Raw genomic sequence first — 13,325 nt, forward strand, 5'->3', positions numbered from 1 at the left:
TCACTGATGTGTGACATCATTTCAACTGGCTAACAGGCTCATGTTGGCTAGCTACATGCTAATGCTAACTCTTATGAGGAATGATGTTATCTATGGACTGGGTTCTAACCCAATCAGCTGTGACTTTCTACATGACAGCTGTTTCTATGAAGATAACCAATCAGACGTCACATCCTGTTACAAAAACTGGAACATTGAATTGGTATTCATAGGAACTGCACTGAGCTGGTTCCTATTGATCAGACCTGTGCTAACAGAATCCACAAGGTTCTGTGCTTGGACTAATACGGTCCACTTTAAATATGCTTCCTTTAGGGAATATAATTACAAAACACTCCATTTTCAGTCTCATGTAGACGATACACAATTATACTTGACACTAATCCGTCAGTTAAACTTCGACACGTGTTAAGGACATAAAAACCAGGATGACCTGCAATTTTCTGCTTTTAAACTCAGACAAACAGAAAGGATTGTGCTGAGCCCTAAACATCTTAGAGACAGGTTGAAGTTGGACATTGGACGGACGGTCACTCTGGAGACAGTCAGCGGCGTCTCTTCCTCAGTGTCACCCAGTGTTGTCAGCAGGAGGACGGTCAGCTGCCTCCCAGAACCTCCCAGAACCTCGACCATCAATAACTTCATTTACACAATAACAATGTTTCTTCATGCTGACTTGATGATATTAGTGAAAATAATGATGAACAAAATGAAACTAAACTGATTCCGTATTTTAATTGTTAATGTGTTAAAATATTTTATTAATATAATGGCTTTTTTTTCAATAGCTTCCATCTCATGTGACCCAATCTTATTACTGAATGGGACAAATAAGACACACCTGAGTGAATGTCTGTCAAATATCCAACTTAAAACTAACTTCACTGTGGTCATTAAGCTCCAGCACCACAGTGAGGACTCTGGGAGTTTTCTGTGATCCTGTCTCAAAAAGATGCAGAGAAATTAGTCCAGGCTTTTGTTCCCTCAAGGCTCGATTATTGTAATTCCTGTTTATCAGGCGGCTGTAATCTGTAAAGACTCGACTCTCCAAAACAAACCTCCAGTCACATAAACTTGATTTTTATTTCAGGTCTACTTAAATTCTTTAGTTCAATCTTACGTCAAAACAAGTTACGTCAACACAATCTTTCAAATACATTCAACATGAAAACCACATGTGACATTAATAGTTGACCTGAGTGTGGAGCTGCAGGCTGTTGTTGGAGATGTTTGTTGCAGACTGAGGATCATGAGTGTCTGTGTCTGACATGCTGTTATTTAACTGTTGGCTTCCTTATTCCATTTATTATTTCATTATTTATCTTTCTTTCCAGACTTTCTCTTGTACGTTGGCTCGTGTGTGTTTTCTTTCTTAAATTATAAACTTCATTTTTCTGCATTAAATCTCAACAGCACATTTTCACTGCTTTCATTAAGTTCAGTAATTAATACAAATAAATTAACTTTGAACCACAAAACCTGCAGAGTTTAACTGCACGAGGCGGAAAATACTGCAGTACTTTTACTAAAATACACAAAGATAGTGGTACTTTTACTTCAGTAACTGACCAAACACACACACGCACACACACACACACAGACAAGATGGCGGACCGCAGCAGCAGCAGCGTCTCCACAACAGAAAGGCCTCAGAGTTAAACTTCTCCGGACTTTGTTAAACTTCACTTTTCCCGCTCTGAGCGGAGACATGAGCGGCCTCCGCCGCCTCTGACGCGTCGTTTCCCGGCTCGGTGTGATTCCCCGGTGATGTTCCCGTGAATCCGCCGCCGTCTGAAGCGGACTTTGGTCTTTTCTCCAAACCGGGAAGGTAAGAACGGCCGTGCTGTTAGCTTAGCTGCATGCTAACCGTTTGTTTTGGTTGGATATCGCTGTTTGGACGGGTCTGTGGGCCCGCTGGGGTCGGTTACCGGGTTTTGCAGGACCGGACAGCGGAAGAGGACGTTCGATTACCCGGCAGACTGAGGGTATGTGTGAATGTATGCTGGGGAATTGACGGCAAAGTCTCGGGTCAGTGTTAGCCGCACAGTAACGTTTAGCTAGCTAACAGAGCTGCTGCTATTGTCACAGATACACTGTATCTATGTACTTCTGCAGTACTACAGTACTACTACCACTGCGTACAGTTAAGGCTGGTCAAGGTACTACTGCTGGCTTTTACCACCAGTACTACATTGACTACATCTGCTGGTACTCCTTTGTTACTAACCCCACTCAGAAAATACAAATACAGGTACAGGTACTTGTTGGTACAGTACGTCTTGGTACAGGTATGTGTTGGTACAGTGTGTCTTGGTACAGGTACATGTTGGTACAGTACTTGTTGGTACAGTACGTGATGGTGAAGGTAGGTGTTGGTACAGTACTTGTTGGTACTGGTACTTGTTGGTACAGTATGTGTTGGTACAGGTATGTGTTGGTACAGTACTTGTTGGTGAAGGTATGTGTTGGTACAGGTACTTGTTGGTACAGTACTTGTTGGTACAGTACGTGTCGGTACAGTACGTGATGGTACAGGTACATGTCGGCACAGTACGTGATGGTACAGGTACGTGTCGGTACAGTACGTGTCGGTACAGTACGTGTCGGTACAGTACTTGTTTGTACAAGTATTTGTTGGTACAGGTATGTGTTGGTACAGTACTTGTTGGTACAGGTACTTGGTACAATACTTGTTGGTACAGTACTTGTTGGTACAGGTACGTGTCGGTACAGTACGTGTCGGTACAGGTACTTGTTGGTACAAGTACTTGTTGGTACAGTACCTGTTGGTACAATACGTGTTGGTACAGGTACTTGTTGGTACAGTACTTGTTGGTACAGGTACGTGTCGGTACAGTACATGTCGGTACAGGTACTTGTTGGTACAGGTACTTGTTGGTACAGTACGTGTTGGTACAGGTACGTGTGATGTGTAAGAAACAGTGTGTAATCAGAGTACCTGTAGTACTACAGACAGCTGTTGTGTTGGTGATGTCACTGGAAGGCTGCATTTACACCAAATCTGACGTTACGGTGAAACGCTGCATGTTGGTGCAGCGGTCTGGGAGTCACTCCATGGTCCGTGCGTGTGACGTGTTTGGTCAGTGATCAGTTTGCTGAAAGACGAACATGCTATGTTGTTCTGTTACTAGCATGTTGTTCTGTTATTAGCATGTTGTTCTGTTATTAGCATGTTGTTCTGTTACTAGCATGTTGTTCTGTTATTAGCATGTTGTTCTGTTATTAGCATGTTGTTCTGTTATTAGCATGTTGTTCTGTTATTAGCATGTTGTTCTGTTACTAGCATGTTGTTCTGCTGGTGATTGTTTGTCCTCATCTACAGATTAACAATAACAGTAAAGGACCAGGATGAGCATCGTTACTGTGTTTTAAACTGGAGAGGAGACCGAACTGAACTGAAGGTGAAACTTAACGCTACACAGAGAAACGTCTGCTGTGTTCCCTCTGTAGTATTTATCCATGTTAAATAACACGTCCTGGTTCTGACCCGTTCTGCTCTGCTTATGCTCTCCGGTCATGTCTCTGCCACAGTAGGTTATTGATGTCAGCATCCACAGATGTGTTTTAAACTGAGTGAACACACACGACACATTACGTTACCCTCCACTGTGGCTTCAGTCATATTGTCATCACAAGCTTATGTGACTGGCCACCGGACCTTGACGTCGGGCTGCTTTTCAAAAGTTGAGTTGGCTTCGATTTTCCGTTGCGGAACCCCCTGCGGCCGGCACCACCACGGCCAAAATGGACTCATTAAAATCAACGGGAACACCTGCGTTTTCGCCGCAACGCCACATTCAATGTGAATTCAGCCTAAGTGTGACTGGCTGCTGTTATCAGCAGTAGTAGCAGTTGTGGTAGTATTTATATGTACTAATGTTAATTATTAATTATGTGACTGAGTTTGTCGGTCTGACAGAAGGAACATGTTAACGCTGATGACAACAACAACAACAACAGAACAGATTAATGGATCAGTAGTCGGGATTTATCTTTAAGGATTTACTGAACAAAGTCTCTAAAAAGAGTTTGTTCATGGCTGGATTAATGACTCGTGAGCACATCGTTATCCTTCTGGGTGTGCCCTATAGGAGTTACTATGATGTCATAGGACATATCAGACGACAAGGTCTAGTGATAACGCTTTACATCTTAGTATCAGTGTTACACACATGGGTTCAATTGTGTCCAGATGACTGATAAACACGTTGGAAAATAAAGGATTTGATTCAGTGCAGTGAAGCTGCCGCCCACAGTCTCCGCTGACCTATCAGCCTGAGCAAACGCCAATGCAGGCGGAGCCATCTCTGCAGGTGATGTGTGGTCAGACCGCCAGCTCCACCGGCCTCCCGCTTTTACGTGGCCTGGTGGCGAGATTGTTTGTGTTTACTCTTCCAGAAGGTTTGGATCTGCAACATGATGATGTCACAGTGACCTGAGGGCGATGTGATGATGTCACAGTGACCTGTGGCTGACGTGATGATGTCACAGTGAACTGAGGCTGACGTGATGATGTCACAGTGACCTGAGGCTGACGTGATGATGTCACAGTGACCTGTGGCTGACGTGATGATGTCACAGTGACCTGTGGCTGACGTGATGTCACAGTGACCTGAGGGCGATGTGATGATGACACAGTGACCTGATGCTGACGTGATGATGTCACAGTGACCTGAGGGCGATGTGATGATGTCACAGTGACCTGAGGGCGATGTGATGATGTCACAGTGACCTGAGGGCGATGTGATGATGTCACAGTGACCTGTGGCTGACGTGATGATGTCACAGTGACCTGTGGCTGACGTGATGATGTCACAGTGACCTGAGGCTGACGTGATGATGTCACAGTGACCTGAGGGCGATGTGATGATGTCACAGTGACCTGAGGGCGATGTGATGATGTCACAGTGACCTGAGGCTGACGTGATGATGTCACAGTGACCTGAAATGACTCCAGCTGATCATAAATCAAACTCATGAATTTTCTTTTTATGGAGGAAAACAGAATACAGATTGTACAGATAAAGATTTATTGATAAGACAGAAAATTAATGTTGTGTTTTGGTAAAAAATTATGAATCGTTTATCTCAGTAAACTGTGTGTGTGTGTGTGTGTGTGTGGGTGTGTGTGTGTGTGTGTGTGTGTTGGCTGTAAATGCTGACGTGGGATTGGCCCACTGCTCAGTGAGGATGTGACTGTTTTAATAAGTCTCTGCTATTGTAGAGAGAGAGAGAGAGAGAGAGAGAGAAATTTCAATCTGGCCATTAAAGATCTCCGAGACAAGAGCAGAAGAGCTTTCTGGACTATAAAAAAATCCTCAAACAGACGTACCTGTCAAAATCTGGATCAAAATATTTCAATCCATAATTGAACCAATCTTATTGTACGGCAGTGAAGTGTGGGGCCCTCTCATGAACCAAGACTTTGAAAAATGGGACAAACACCCAATGGAAAGCTGCACACAGAGATCTGCAAAGCTTCCTCAAAGTCCACAGGAACTCCCCCAACAACGGATGCACAGCTGAATTAGGCCAATTTCCCCTGTTGGATCCAAAAAAGAGCTATAAAATTCTACCAACACCTCAAAGCCAGCGAGCCCGGCTCCACCACTACAAAGCCCTACAATGCCAAGAGGAGAGAAGACAGGAGTCCCCTCAGCCAGCTGGTCCAGAGGCTCAGCTCCAACAGCACCGGGCACCAAGACCGCCCTCACACAATCCGGCCCCGCCAAATTATAGCAAAGAAAAAGACAATTACATCAACTATTGGACATCTACAACCAAAACCCAAAGCAAACTCCAATGCTGTTTGGCCCTAAACACACAATACTCCACGGCAGATTATCTGAGCTCTGTAACCGACCCGACACTGAGGGAAACGTTGACTATGTAGACTCAGCAGCCACAGCCGGGCCTGAGAGAGCGGCCGGCACAGACAGACGTGGCTGCCCAGAGAGGAGCGGCTGTGTCGGCTCGGTCCACTCAGACACTTCCTGCTGCACTGACACATACACAGACATCAGAACCAGCTCTACACCAACATCACACACAGAAGCCCAAACTTCAGCAAACTCTCAGAGCAAGAAAACACACAACATCTACTGGGAGAGAAAAGTGCCGCTGCTGCAGAATATGTGAAGCTGCCAACACCTGACATGATCTCCTCCTCGCTGGATTCTTACCTGCACACTGATACGCACACACACACACACACACACACACACACACACACACTTACACTTTACTTTCTTCTTTTTATTTTTAGTTATTATTTATTTATTTTTAACTATTATTAATTATCTATGTATTATTTTTTCTGTAATCCTTTGCTTTGGCAATATTGTAACACAGTCATGCCAATAAAGCCTGTTGAATTGGAAAAATTGAATAGAGAGAGAGAGAGACACTGACAGTGAATAGAGAGAGAGAGAGACACTGACAGTGAATAGAGAGAGAGAGACACTGACAGTGAATAGAGAGAGAGAGACACTGACAGTGAATAGAGAGAGAGAGAGACACTGACAGTGAATAGAGAGAGAGAGACACTGACAGTGAATAGAGAGAGAGAGACACTGACAGTGAATAGAGAGAGAGACACTGACAGTGAATAGAGAGAGAGAGACACTGACAGTGAATAGAGAGAGAGAGAGACACTGACAGTGAATAGAGAGAGAGACACTGACAGTGAATAGAGAGACACTGACAGTGAATAGAGAGAGAGAGAGATTCATGTGCATTCACTGTCAGACAGCAATCCCCCCTTTGAGACCACAACCAAATAAATGTGTTCTTTAAACTCTCAGATCAGATGAGTGGCACAAAAAGGGAACCCAGCAAGCTGTTTCAATTAAATCCTGCCTACAGATGGGCCCCAGACAGTGGAGACAAACTCATCATGGCCTTGAACTCACCTGATCTGATGAATCAATATATGACTAAAACCAATATGTCTCTACCAGAGATGGTGTAAACAAGGCCACTGATGATATCAATATGATATTTCATAAGGAAGCTATTAAAGCTGACCTCATCAAACAAAAACAGCCTGTTAAAAGGCAAAACGCTGACAAATGGTTTGAATGAATGCAAGACCATCAGAAAAGACCTGAGAAAAATAGCAAATGAAAAACATCGCCAACCAAACAACCCAGCCCTACGCATTAGATACACTGACACTTTAAAGAAATATAACTGTACAATTAGGAACAAAAAACAAAATGATACCCACATGAAACTTGAAGTGTTGAGAATGCCATTAATCAAAATCAATTCTGGGATATGTGGAACAAGCTCAACACAAAGCAACAGACATTACTCATCCAAAATGGTGACATCTGGAGAGCACACTTTGAAAATCTGTACAAAGACACACCAATAAATCAAATCAATTCAGATCAATGTATTATACAAGAAAAACTCCAAACATTAGAAGAAACAATTACAGACAACCAAAACCCGCTTGATTTCCCAATTACTTGGGAAGAATTGACCACACAGACAAAATCTCTCCAGCCGAGGAAAGCTTGTGGTCCAGACAGCATTAAAAACCAAATGCTCAGATGCAGCAGCCCAGAGCTGCAGGGTGCAGTGTGAAAGCTGTTCAATACTGTGTTACAGTCGGGATGTTTTCCTGACATCTGGTGCAAAGGGCTCATTTCCCCCATTCATAAGAGTGGGGACACATCAGACCCTGATAACTACCGTGGCCTCTGTGTCAGCAGCTCCAGGTGAATTATTCTGGAGTATTCTGAATAAAAGGAAACTGGATTTCCTTGACGAACACTCCATCTTGAGTAAAAGTCAAATTGGCTTCCTCCCAAAACACCGCAGCACCGCCATGTATATACCCTTCACACTTTAATTAACAAACATGTTCACCAAACAAAAAGTGGTAAGATATTCACTTGTTTCATTGATTTCAAGAAAGCTTTGGACTCTGTTTGGCATGAAGGGCTCTACTACAGGCTCCTGCACTGTGGTACAGGGGGCAACATGTACCATCTGGTTACATCAGTGTGTTTGGAAAATATGTGTGCTGTTAAAATTGGAGACAAACAGACTGAACTCTTCACCCAGAGAAGAGGAGTACACCAGGGCTGCAATATAAGTCCGACTTTATTTAACGTGTATATAAATGAACTTGCTGGTGAGCTGGATCCATGTGCTGCTCCTGGCCTCTCCCTCCTAGATAGAGAGGTGAAGTCTCTGTTTTATGCTGATGACCTTGTTCTACTGTCTCCTACTGAACAAGGACTACAGCAGCAGCTGGACATAGTAGGAAAGTACTGTCAGAACTGGGCCCTGGCAGCAAACATGAAGAAAACTAATGTCATGATCTTTCAAAAACGCCCCAGATGTCAGGAGAACAAACACCAATTTACCATAAATGATCACATCATTGAACGCAGCATGAGTTATAGCTACCTTGGTAAAACCATTACAGCATCAGGAGTTTCAACATGGCAGTGAACGCACTAAAAGAAACAGCTGGAAGAGCCCTACATGCAATTAAGAGAACATTTTATCATTTCCAAATTCCAGTCAAAATCTGGCTTCAAATACTGTCAGAGATAGGAAGCAGAGACAGATGCTCACCAAGTACAGGCTCAGTGACCACAAACTGACCATCCAAACAGGAAGACACAAACAATCACGGCAACCAAAAGACAACACAACATGTGGTCACTGCTGGACAGGTGAGGCTGAGACAGAGATGCACTTTCTCCTACAATGTAAAGCATTCAAGGAAAGCAGGAACATTTATTTTAACAAGTTCAACTCTGTAATCTCAGAGTTCAAAGAGCTGAACCACCTCTCAACATTAAAATACTCCTGGGAGAAGGAGACAGGGCATACCTGCTGCCCAATATGTGTCACCATGCACACCTGAGACACACACACACACACGCAGGCACACACACAGGCACACACACACGCAGGCACACACACACACACACGCAGACACACACACATGCAGGCACACACACACACACGATATACTGTATATATAATTAATGTAAATCAATCTTGGTGTTGTGTTTGTGTTGTTATTTGTTGTGCTCTGTCCGATTGTTTGGACAAATTGTGTTTTGATGCTTTGGCAACGTTGAAACTTTCATGCCAATAAAGCTCCTTTGAATTTGAAATTGAATTGAAGTGAATTGAATTGACACTGACAGTGAATAGAGCGATGCAGTGTTTCATGTGTACTTTTACACAGTGTGTAGCAGTGTTTTTGTATTTTTCATCTGCCATCATTATTTGTTAATACTTACATTGTTTTTCCTAAACTAACATGAGTTCTGTTACTTTACTGTTAGAAGTTATGTCAACATTTTTTATTAATGCTAACATTAAGTTTTATGCTAACAGTTTTTTGTTTATGCTTATGTTAATATTGTTATGTGAAGATTAGTTTTGTTTTGCTAATAATACTTGATAATTATATGTTTTATGCTAAGGTCAGTCTTCAGTGCTACTAAGTGTATTTTTATACTAATATTTTCTTATGCTAACACTGATTTTTATTATGAACTGACCGTCAGACATGACGAACAGACCTGTGCAGAGTGTCTCTCTCTCTCATTCTGTGTGTGTGTGTGTGTGTGTGTGTGTGTGTGTGTGTGTGTGTGTGTGTGTGTGTGTGTGTGTGTGTGTGTGTGTGTGTGTGTGTGTGTGTCAGTAACCCGGTCAGTCTGCCTGCAGTAGCAGCTGCAAAGCATGCTGGGAGGAGTAGGAGGAGGGAAAAGTAGGCCCCCCTCCCTCATCCTCCTCCTTCCCCTCCCCTCCCCCCTCTCTCTGTCTCTGCCTCCCGATTGGCTGCTTGTTCGCCCAGCTGACTGCTCTCTGTCAGACACGGAGAGAGAGAGAGAGAGAGAGGGAGGGTGATGGAGGCTACAGCGATGGGGTGAGCTGCCATTTTCTCTTTCTTTATCCACAATCTATTCATCCTTTAGTTATCCTTTATTAATCCTCTGTCTTCTGTCTGTTTTTATTCTGTGTCACATTACTGAGCGACAGGAAGGGGGAGGATGAAGGGAGGAGGAGAGAGAGAGGAGGATGGAGGTCGTGTTTTTCTTCCTTCATTGTCTGTTTTCCTCTTCTCGCTTTTTCCTCTTCTGCATTAAATCATTTTGATTCCTGTGATGGAGAGAAACGGGGGGGAGAGAGAGGGGGAGACAGGGAGAGAGAGGGGGGAGGTGATGGAGGGAGGAGAGAGGAGAGAGGAGGGAGAGAAAATGGCCGACTGGTGATGGAGGAAGACAGAGGGAGGAAATGAAAAAATAAAGACGATAAGAGGAGAGGGTTGATTCTGTCAGCTGAAGATCAGACTAATCACTGTATTGATCAATGATCACAATCTGATTAATGATTGATGATGTAGAGACTGTTACACAGGAGGATGTGTGTACTTTTAGTACTGCTGTAGTACTGGGTGGTAGTACTGCTGTAGTACTGTGTGGTAGAACAGCAGTAGTAATGTGTGGCAGTAGTGTAGTAGTACTGCAGTAATACTGTGTGGTAGAACTGCAGTAGTAATGTGTGGCAGTAGTACTGCAGTAGTACTGTGTGGTAATACTGCTGTAGTAATGTGTGGCAGTAGTGTAGTAGTACTGCAGTAGATCAGATTGAGTTGATGACTGTGACGTCTTCATGTCGTGTTTTTCAGAAGGTGAATAATATCTGAAGCCAGTAATTGATTTTCTAATCAGGGCCCTGATTATCTTTCTCAGTTGACATTTTCATTATGTAACAAATTGTTCCAGCTGTAATTATATGATCACAATATAAATCCTAACCACTGTGAAAAGAGATCTGAGCAAAAAAAGGTTTGGACACAAACATCCGTTAGCATGTAAATCTGTCTGTATATTTATACTGTAAAACAGGACACATGTCTGTGAAAATATTCCTAAAGCTGCAAGAACTGATGTTTTTCATTGTTGTGAGCAGAAACCGTGAACACACCAGCATATCATCAGATCACTTCCACATCCAGCAGTTACAGATCAACATGATCAACATGTGTTCAGCGTGTTTGTGTCTCCTCATCAATCAAAGTTCAATGTTCACTCTTTCAGCTCTGTGTTTGGTTTCCACCAACTCCTGAAAGAAATTTCTGGCTCTTTACCTGCTGAATGCTCCTCTATGTTCACCAGTTAGTCTCTTTAGCAGCTGAAGGCTCCTCTATGTTCACCAGTTAGTCTCTTTAGCTGCTAAACGCTCCTCTATGTTCACCAGTTAGTCTCTTTAGCAGCTGAAGGCTCCTCTGTGTTCACCAGTTAGTCTCTTTAGCAGCTGAAGGCTCCTCTGTGTTCACCAGTTAGTCTCTTTAGCAGCTGAAGGCTCCTCTATGTTCACCAGCTAGTCTCTTTAGCAGCTGAAGGCTCCTCTGTGTTCACCAGTTAGTCTCTTTAGCAGCTGAATGCTCCTCTATGTTCACCAGTTAGTCTCTTTAGCAGCTGAAGGCTCCTCTGTGTTCACCAGTTAGTCTCTTTAGCAGCTGAAGGCTCCTCTGTGTTCACCAGTTAGTCTCTTTAGCAGCTGAAGGCTCCTCTGTGTTCACCAGTTAGTCTCTTTAGCAGCTGAAGGCTCCTCTGTGTTCACCAGTTAGTCTCTTTAGCAGCTGAAGGCTCCTCTATGTTCACCAGTTAGTCTCTTTAGCAGCTGAAGGCTCCTCTATGTTCACCAGTTAGTCTCTTTAGCTGCTAAACGCTCCTCTATGTTCACCAGTTAGTCTCTTTAGCAGCTGAACAATTCACTATTTTCACCAGTTAGTCTCTTTAGCTGCTAAACGCTCCTCTATGTTCACCAGCTAGTCTCTTTAGCAGCTGAACAATTCACTATTTTCACCAGTTAGTCTCTTTAGCAGCTGAACGCTCCTCTATGTTCACCAGTTAGTCTCTTTAGCAGCTGAACGCTCCTCTATGTTCACCAGTTAGTCTCTTTAGCTGCTGAACGATTCACTATGTTCTCCAGCTAGTCTCTTTAGCAGCTGAACAATTCACTATGTTCACCAGCTAGTCTCTTTAGCTGTTGAATGCTCCTATATGTTCACCAGTTAGTCTTTTTAGCAGCTGAACAATTCACTTTGTTCACCAGTTAGTTGCTTTAGCAGCTGAAAAATTCACTATGTTCACCAGCTCGTCTCTTTAGCTGCTGAACAATTCACCGTTCACCAGCTAGTCTCTTTGTTGCATGCTCCTATATGTTCACCAGTTAGTCTCTTTAGCAGCTGAATGCTCCTCTATGTTCACCAGTTAGTCTCTTTAGCAGCTGAATGCTCCTATATGTTCACCAGTTAGTCTCTTTAGCAGCTGAATGCTCCTCTATGTTCACCAGTTAGTCTCTTTAGCTGTTGAATGCTCCTTTATGTTCACCAGCTAGTCTCTTTGTTGAATGCTCCTATATGTTCACCAGTTAGTCTCTTTAGCAGCTGAACAATTCACTATGTTCACCAGTTAGTCTCGTTAGCAGCTGAACGCTCCTCTATGTTCACCAGTTAGTCTCTCAACACCTCTTTCAGACACAGTCCGGTGTTGTGGGGAAAACAGTCCTCCCTTTAATTTTTGTTTGTTATTTCTCATTGATGCAGGGTGTTTGGACTGCACGGGGTGCCGAGATAAAATGCAGCTAGCTGCTGCGAAAAAGTTGAAACAGAATCAACTCTGGGGTAACGCAGCCCGATCTGACGTTGTGTTGCAAATCACATAAGCTAGCGATCACACCGGACGACTATCACAGGGTTCTCAAACTAATTACTGAACGGTCGCATCTGATTTTTATTTAAAGTCAGGGGTCCGGATCAATTGCCGATATTAAAATAGGTCAACATTTAATTAATTAAGTATTTCACATCTGTCCCTTTTCAGGTCTTTAATATTTAATAAGAAAAAAAATCCCCAGTAAGAAAAGTGAAAGTTTTAAAAAATAAAATTATTGAATTATGGATGAATTTGATGATACAGTGTGAGAAGATTTTTTAATAAGAGTTTTTAAAATCTGCTTATAAGGTTAAAAAAGATTGCCATATCATAATTATTTTGCCATTTAATTATTAAAAGTGCTGAAGTGAAAACCAGAGAAGGTAATAACAGGTGTTCCTGTGTACTTCACCCAAGAACAATAAGAACAGAAATCACAACTTCCTGTATAAAAACCTACGTGGCCATTCAAGTATAGATTTTTGATTTAGGAGGTGCACTTGAACGCACTATGATGTCTCTGTCGACGCCCATGGACTCTCAGTCAGTCTGTGTGTGTCAAACTCCGACACAAGACAACAGAGGACAGCAGCAGAGAAG

The 13,325-nt window shown here is 43.0% G+C and overlaps 1 protein-coding gene across 2 annotated transcripts in view; it reads left to right on the top strand.

Moving 5' to 3' along the window:
• Window positions 1-1,614: 1,614 nt before the first annotated feature.
• The window catches only part of apc (APC regulator of WNT signaling pathway), a 35,417-nt gene continuing 23,706 nt past the window's right edge, over window positions 1,615-13,325 (top strand). For both annotated transcript variants that reach the window (XM_073478613.1, XM_073478612.1), the window contains exon 1: window positions 1,615-1,828. The gene's annotated coding sequence lies outside the window, so the exon portion shown is untranslated. The remainder of the gene's footprint in view (window positions 1,829-13,325) is intronic.

Source organism: Pagrus major, chromosome 12, assembly GCF_040436345.1.
Source record: "Pagrus major chromosome 12, Pma_NU_1.0".
NCBI classification, from domain to species: Eukaryota; Metazoa; Chordata; class Actinopteri; order Spariformes; family Sparidae; genus Pagrus; species Pagrus major.